The following is an 8,711-nucleotide window of genomic DNA, read 5'->3' as shown; positions in this document are numbered from 1 at the left end:
GTTTGGCTCAGTGGTTAGAGTGTCGGCCTGCGGTACAGAGAGACCCGGGTTCGGTTCCCGCTAAGGGCACATACCTCGGTTGCAGTTTGTCCCCGGCCCTGGTTGGTCGTGCGGGTGGCAGCCACTCGATGTGTCCCTTCACATCGATGTTTCTCTCTCTCTCTCTTCCTCTCTCTCCCTCCCGCTCTATCTGAACAAAAAAAAAATGTCCTCGGGTGAGTATAAAAAAAAAAAAAAAAAAAAAAAAGTTTTCTGGAGGTTCCTTTTAGCAGACTGTCTCTTTCATGGCCATGCTACCATTAACAAAGCCTGGGGTAGGTTACCAGATAAACTACAGCATGTTCATAGAAACATGAATATCAGATAAACAAATACTTTTTTGTGTCAAGTATGTTTGTCCCCTACTGGGCATCCTGTTTTTGTTTGTTTTTGTTAAATCTGGAAAGTTTAAGTCTGAAGAGATGTGTATTTTTTTCCAACCTAATTAACATATTTTATTGAAATACTTTTAAATTATTTTCTGGAAAATTGGAATACACAAATAAACCTTAATGGGGGTAGGAGACATGTTTTGTACCTCTATATTTCTTGTGTGTGTGTGTGATGAATGTATCATTTATTCATTTTTGTTATTAAATAGTATTTTATGCTCATATTTATCTCTAAGTATTTCATATTTTTTATTTTAGTTACTTTAATTTTTTATTTACTTTTTAATTACAATTTACAGTCAATATTATTCTGTTTTATTTTCAGATGTAAAGCACAATGGTTAGACAATCAAGACCTCACTGAGTGGTCCCCTAATATTTCAAGTACTCACCTGGCCCCATACATAGTTATTACAATATTGCTGTATTGGCTACATTCCTTATGCTGTAATTTACTTTTCTGTGACTATTCTGTAACTACCAATTTGTACTTCTTAATCCCTTCACCTTTTTCATTATGTTAAGTGAAATAAGTCAGACAAAAACAAATACCATATGATTTCATTTATATGTGGAATCTAAAGAACAAATAAAATAGAGTCAGACTCATAGATACAGCAAACAGACTGACAGTTGTCAGAGTAGAGGGAGTTTGGGGGCTGGGTGAAAAGGTGAGAGATGTGTATTTTTAATAGCCACATTGCCTTTCTGAAAAGAGTCAAGATTCTGGTGATAAAGAAGAGGGGAAAATAGACATGGGGTGTGACCCAATACTTGCCAGGAGCCCAAAAGCAGAGGTCAGTTGGGTATGGCTTCCAGGAAAGTTTTGTTTTTCTCCTCCTGAAACAAGTGGGTAGACTTGACTTTTTCCTTAACTGTAGATGTCAGTCTTGGAGGCCCAGCAGCCATGTTGAGACCATGAGGTGGCAAGCATGAGAACAGAGACCTATAGGTCGAGGATGGGGGAGCAGAAAGATTGAAACACCCTGGGTCCAGAAAGGATTGTGGCATTGCTGTGCCAACCTGATGGCCTGCCCTAGCCCAGATTCCTTAGGACACACAACAAACTGCCATCTCTGGAAGCTGTTGCTATGTGGCTCAAGCTTTGTTTCTTTCCTCTCTGTTTCTCTGTCCCCCTCTTCCCCTTCTCCCTGCTATTTATTTATTTATTTATTTATTTATTTATTTATTTATTTATTTATTTTAGAGAGAGCAGAAGGGAGAGGGAGAGAGAGAGAGAGCAACATTGATGAGAGAGAACATCAGTTGGCTGCCTCCTGCATGCCCCCCACTGGGGATCAGACCCACAACCTGGGCATGTACCCTGACTGGGAATTGAACTGGGACCTCTTGGTGCATGGGTCAACGTTCAACCACTGAGCCATACCGACCAGGCTCTTTTCTTTTTTTAATAGAATACATTTCTAACTGGTGCATCCCTCTCTCCTTGCACTCCTGACAATGGAGCCAGGCACACTGCTGTGCCTCTTTGCCCACCCCCCTACCTCTAGTTACATGAGCCAGATGTTTTTATTGTTTAAGATCATTTGAGTTGGACTTTCTTTTCTTGTAGAAAAAAATATCCTGATAAAACCAGATTCTACAGCACAATACATATAGTCCTAATGGACTTGACAACATTTATCTCATTACACCAAGACATGGAAATAAAATTAACATTAGGTGACATAACATGACAGGCATTTTTAAGTAGGAATATGTACATTTTTTTAAACAAATGTTCAAAGTAAAAATTATACAATTAAATGTCTTTGTCAAGCATGTTTTTCCCTATTACTCTATGTGTTTTGTAAGGCCTGTAAATAGATTAAAATTTTCGGTATTAATTATTCCCACTGGTTTCATAGTCATGCACTGAAGTGCTGCATTTTTAAGTTTCAGTAATTGGACTCCAGAGACTTACAGAGAGGAATAACATACGTTAAGATGTCATATTCAATTCTCAACATGTGACTGTCATTATCTTCCAACTCAATAATGTTTATAAATGTACAAGCTATGTATGAGCTACTGTAAGTCTTTAAAAGCCTGTAGCTTGACATTTATAGCTATCCTAGCCAGCAGGAGCTCATCTGAGCTCATCGCAATGATTGTTTCAAGCGTGCCCTCTAGGTTCTTTGAAAACACTGTAAAATATTGTGGGGGGGTCGGGAACAACCACAAAACCATGATCCATGTCCTCAGTAAGGTGTTCTGTGACATGAGCTGTGTGTCCCAGAATGAGTGAGAATAAAGACCACAGGGGAAGTGGATGCTGGACCAAGTCTCCAGTCTATGTCTGCACAAAACGATTTGATCATTCTTATCACTGCCCTGGAGGAAGAAAATCCTAGAATGAAAAAATGGTCAAGATAGTTCTTTTACTGGGTTGACTGATATGCAGTCAAAGCCTTTGATCCAGTCTGATCTGAGCTGTCCCCTTTAAAAGTGTTGCTTCCCTGATGAGAAAAGCCAGCTCGCCAGGGTCTCCCCTTACAGAGAGATGCCACTTCAAAACTTATCCTGAGTCCTTTTGTTCAGGTAAAACTTTGTTGTGGCAAATGTTTGTTATGTTAACTAAGTTGGCCATTGCCAAGAGAGCTCTTTCTTCTAGAAAGGGAGCCTCAAACTAATGATTATTATATTGACCAAAACAGACCTGTCGCGGGCTTCATTCATTTCCCCATGATAGCTGGGGAAACTTAGGTCAGAAACCTTCCAGAAACCACCTTGCAAGCTACCATCAAGTGTAGTTGCTCTTATGGAAGATTATTCATACTAGTAAACACATTTTAATGTTAAAATTACTCAATTCTCTCTCTCTCTCCCTCCATCCTTTTTATTATGTTATACATATATTATTATACATTATACATTTTATATATACAGTTGGATTTTCTTTTCTTGTAAAAAAAAATATATATCCTGATAAAACCAGATTCTTCAGCACAATACATATAGTCCTAATGGACTTGACAACATTTATCTCATTACACCAAGACATGGAAATAAAATTAACATTAGGTGACATAACATGACAGTCTCTCAGACATACAGAGAGATAATGCTGTATATATTCTGTATATATAATACCGTATACATTATATATAATATAGCAAAGAGATAACACTGAATATATTATGTTGTATATAACATACATATGTAACAACTTCTAAAACAAAATTTTTTAATCTTTAAGAAAATTTATTGAATAAACTGAAGAACAAATATTTCCCAATTAGCACAATCTTTGCCCCAGGTTTCCTTGCAAAGATGTCTAACACTGAGCACATTTTGGGGTGCCCAGCTCTGGATGGCCTTCTACCCATCCTCAGAGTTACCAGAGGACAGAATTAAAGGCAAACAATGGCTGAACAGACAGAATGAATAAACCATCAGCTGTCATATCTCAAGAATGTGAAACTTTCCAACTTCTACTTCTGTTTTTTCAGGGCAAATCAAGGAAGCTCTGGTCAAGGGGTGGCACTACAGGGTCCTTCAGCTTTGTTTTGTTTGTTGGGTGAGCAAGGGGCGTCTTCAGATTTTCATTTCCCTGTCTGCGTCCTAAGCTGGGTCCTCTGCAGGTGCTTTCCAGCGGGTGGCTACTTAAAACTTCCACTGGCTTCTCACATTCCCATTCTAGTTTTATTTTTGAAATAGCTGCCATTTTCATCCTACCAAATAGCTGGCTTGACTACATTTCTCACTCTTCTAGATGCTGTGTCAATACTTCCAAACATTCAGTCAGTTAACTCAATTCATTCAAAAATTGTCACAATGTTTGTCATTGTGTTGACACAGCCCATGGCATCGGAGGAAATGCAGCTCATTAAGTTCTTAGTGAATCTTTATGGAGCAGAGCTCCACAACATAACCGAGCTACAAGTGTAACCGGACCACCCTGGCAAAGGGAGGAAAGGGATTACTACCAGAGTGCCAACTATGTGCCAGGCACTGTGGTAGGGTTTATCCACATTTTAGCCATTGGATTGCACAATAATCCAAGCTGACCCCCAACCAGAATTAGACTGAAAATAATTGTTTATTATGGAGTGCCTATTTACACACTAATACTCCAAGTACACAAAAGAAAATGAAGTTTCACTTAATGGATTAATTTTCTTTAACTTGCATTTGAGTTTATTGCAAACTGATATGGTTCCTTTACGAAACTGGGAGGCAGGGTGTCCATCCTCAATATATGATGCACTTAGAGAAAGTGAACTTGACAGAGGATTAGAGACAGAGGGAGAGGAGCAGTTGGTTGAGGCAAGGGAGGGGATAGAGAGACTGGAGAGCCATGTTCCCCAACCTAAAGGACCATATCTATGAAATGCATATGCAAAACAGCACCATCTGGCCTTGGTTGATGCAGCTTAGTTGGTTGAGCATCAACCATGCACCAAAAGGTCGCAGGTTCAATTCCCAGTCCGGGCATATACCCAGGTTGCAGGTTTGATCCCTGGTCAGGGTACATACAAGAGACAATAGATCAATGTTTCTCTCTCTCTCCCTCTCCCTTCCTCTCTCTCTAAAAACCAATAAAAACTTTTTTTTTTAACTGGACTGTCTGAATGCCTACTGTATGCCATTACAGAGCTAACCAAGAGGGTTTATGGAAACTGGAGGAGACACTAACGAGTAGCCAGGAAGCAATAATGAGCATTTCAGAGAAGACTCGGAGGACTGTGCGATGAGAATGTCCTGAGGCACAGAGCCAGAGCAGAAGAAGGCCTGAGGCAGCCTAAAGAGCAGACACTAAATAAGAAAACCCTAGAAACAGTCCTACAGCCGCAGTTAACTGTAATGTAAATGGAGTTTATCTTTTAAATGAATTATTCTATTTTTACTCTAAACATATATGTCTTTAAAAGAACTAGTGAAATTTCTACACAGTACATACCTGCTTGGCATCGATGTTCTGTGCCCAGAGGAAGTCCCACCCTGGCTGGCGCCTGCCTGAGAAACCCTCATCACCGTAGAGTAAAGGGAGAGCCTGTTCTTAAAAGCAACAAACTGCCTCTCCTGGACTTTCATAAAAATATCACCCAGGATGGGAATTGCAGCAGGCAGAATAGATTTTCTCCACAATTGTAAAACTCGGCAGCTTCATGTCTTGAATAACAATAATCTAGACAGATAATTAGATCCTAATTTTGGCTTCAGTGTTCTTCAGTTCTCAACAACTAATTGGTAATTTACTCATGAGTTTCCCTTTGCATATATCCCACATTAACACAAAAAGTCAAAGTCAAAGAAAATTGTTTCCTATCTTATGTTTTTTCAAATTAAAATTTTGTTTTTGCACACAGTTTTAAAAGGTATGAAACAGGGCATTCTTTAAAGTTTCCAAAGAGTTATTAAGATGCCTTTATGCATTAATTCTAAGGAAAAGAGAGAAGGAGGGAAGGAAGAAAGGTAAATTATCTCCCCAATAAAATCTCTCCCTCCTCCCCCACCTACTCTCCTTCCCTCCCTCTCTTCCTCTCTCCACCTCTACATCTCTCTCTCCCGCTCCTCTCCTCTCTCTCTGCCACACACACACACACACACACACACACACACAGGACCATGGATGCAGTGGGGGAACGGGCTTCTCATGTTTCCTTGTTATGCTAATACATTATAATTACAGAAAGATCAGCGACTATGCATGTAAAGAGAAAAAAATGAAAATCACTTCTGATTCAATCTCCCAGAATTAAATACTCTTGATATTTTTAGGTTGACCCACAACATTACATTTTTTGAAGAGAAGAACATCCTGTGTTCTTTTTTTTTTTTTTTTTTAAGAAAATTAAAGGAGGGACCTACTGCCTCCCTGACCCATGTCTTCGGTCTAGTTCCCTCGCCTGCCCATTAGTGCCAATAAAGTGTGGTCCCCACACACACCTCCACACCTTGAGTCACCTCGCCCATCCTGCCCTCATGCCTCCAACCCCAGGAAGAGACGTCACAGGCCACTTGGCCAAAGTCCTAATCCCCATAACTTGAAGAAGATCAGATCTAAATAATTAAAATGAAGTTTCGATTTCTCTGGTCTTAACCTCACATAAAAATTGGTTAGCTCTGCACAAATTAGGACTGGATATTGGCATTGAAGTGTCCTGACGTAGGCATTTTGTTGTGTTCATGAAATTCATATTGGAAGATTCTCAAAAGTACTTGTGTCTGGAGAATAATTTTCACCAAATTTAAGGGACAGGCCTTATTTTTTTATGGGGCCTGAAGCTTATACAATTTGGGGAGGGAGTTTCCTGAAGACAAAGAATACAAAATCATGAATGCAAAATACAACACAAAAGTAAGTATTTATTCAGAATGAGAAAAAGAATTCACAACTAATAACAAATATTTAAAAGCTCACAAATACCACAAAATCCCTTAAAATGATATAACCTGTTTATGAACAGGCTGCCCCACCATGATATTTTTCCACAGACCAGCTTCTGGCTCCATTGGCTCCTCCTCTACCCACCGCCTCATTGAAGAGCCAAAACCGTGGGGCAAGTTCATATCACAATTCAGCCTTTGGCCCTACACCTCATTTCACAATAGCAGGCTGTAGGCAGGAGAGTGTTTCTGAAACCCATGCCTACACTGGGCAGCCAGCAACAGTGTGTCTATAGGACTTTGAACCACATGACTATTCCACTAAACCCTAGCTTTTAAGTATCCCCAACTCAACTTTGCCTTAGCAGATCCCCAAAATGCCTGAGACCATTACAGTGCCATCCAACTAGAGGAAAGTATGATAAGAAGTCAGAAGAGAAAGACACAAGGGTCTTAATCAATTGTGAGTGAAATATCTTTCTTTTGTTCATTTTGTTAAACCCACTGCCCCAGGAACACAATGCCCCTGGGGTCATGCTCTGGGGCCCCTGATGCTACTACAGGTCTTCTTAGCTTCCTGATGAATCCACTCTGGCTCATGGTGGACTCATAGTTACCGAGTGCTTTGGGCTGCACCCTAGAGAAGCAGGCATCCCCCAGAATAGCTAAAGTCAGTGAGTGGTCGTCAGCAAATTGGGTGAAGTATATGAAATTTACTTGAGAGGTTATAGAGAGGAGTTCTGGAAGCTTCTTCCCAAATTGAGAGGTGAGAGGCCAGCCACAGCTATCAATTGAGAAAATAAACCACACAGGGGCCCCCAGTGAAAAGGGGCCACCTCCAAATTACTTGCAAAGGAGCTGCTTCTCACAGGGTAACTCTAGATGGTTTGCTCCGGAGTGAGAAGCGGCAGCTGTTTATTTATTTAAGGGTGGTGAACAGCTCTCTGAACATTGCCAGGGAGGCCAGCAAGTTCTAACTACAAACTGCCTTCCAATCATCTGAAACCCTTCAAATTGACAAGCCTGTGCTGTTGGAAAAGTACAGGTTTGGGACATCACACAACTGCGGATTCAGAGCCGGGCTCTGCTAGTTACCAACCACATGACCCAGGTAAGTTACTTAACTACTCGGGACCTCAGTTTTCTTACCCATAAAATGGGTTTAATAATGCCTACTCTATAGGATTGTTGAGAGTCATGATATTCAGGGTACTTCTCCCACAAATGAAATTTTCAGCAAATAGTAGCCATTATAATCAAGTTGTCTTACCCATTTATTTTGCCACAGCACTTAGAAGGCACCTAAATGGTGACCTTGCCTGTTACACAAATAAATGCTTACCTAAATAGAGATTCAAACTTCAGTAGAGATTAAAGCTCCAGTTGAATTTGGGGAACATGTGGTCAAGGTAGACATCGATGTTCCCATCAGCCTATGGTTGGCCATGAATGAAACTTTCTACGGATGTAATTTGGGTGGGGGTGGTGAGGGTGGGAGAGGACTGAGAGAAGGTACCCATTACAGGTAATAAATAAAATGTATAAATAAAATGTATAACATGTATATGTTGAGAGTTAAAAACCTATTGAGATTCAGGGATATTAAAGTATGCAAACATATCTGTTCTTCTAGCTGCCATTGTCACTTTGTTTTTCCCTCAAACATGCTTATTTTGGTGTTCAAAAAAATAACTGGTACAAATGTACCTGCCTCCCCGCTGAAGCCAGGCCCTGCAGCCAGGGCAGGCCCAGCCACCTTCCGGCGAGATGTGCCCTCGGCGCATTTCTCTCCCTGACCCATGCTTTCTTCCTAGTCCTGCCAATGCTGCAGGGAGAACAGAAATCTAATTTCTTTTGATTTTTTTAAACAAATTTTTAGCAAATGTGGCCTGGCTGGTGTGGCTCAGTGGACCAAGCGTCACCCCAGGGACTGAGAGGTCCCGGTTC

The sequence above is a fragment of the Molossus molossus genome, unplaced genomic scaffold (assembly GCF_014108415.1).
Source record: "Molossus molossus isolate mMolMol1 unplaced genomic scaffold, mMolMol1.p scaffold_m16_p_1, whole genome shotgun sequence".
Classification (NCBI taxonomy): Eukaryota; Metazoa; Chordata; class Mammalia; order Chiroptera; family Molossidae; genus Molossus; species Molossus molossus.
The sequence above is the reverse complement of the archived record's forward strand: the minus strand, read 5'-3'. Positions refer to the sequence as shown.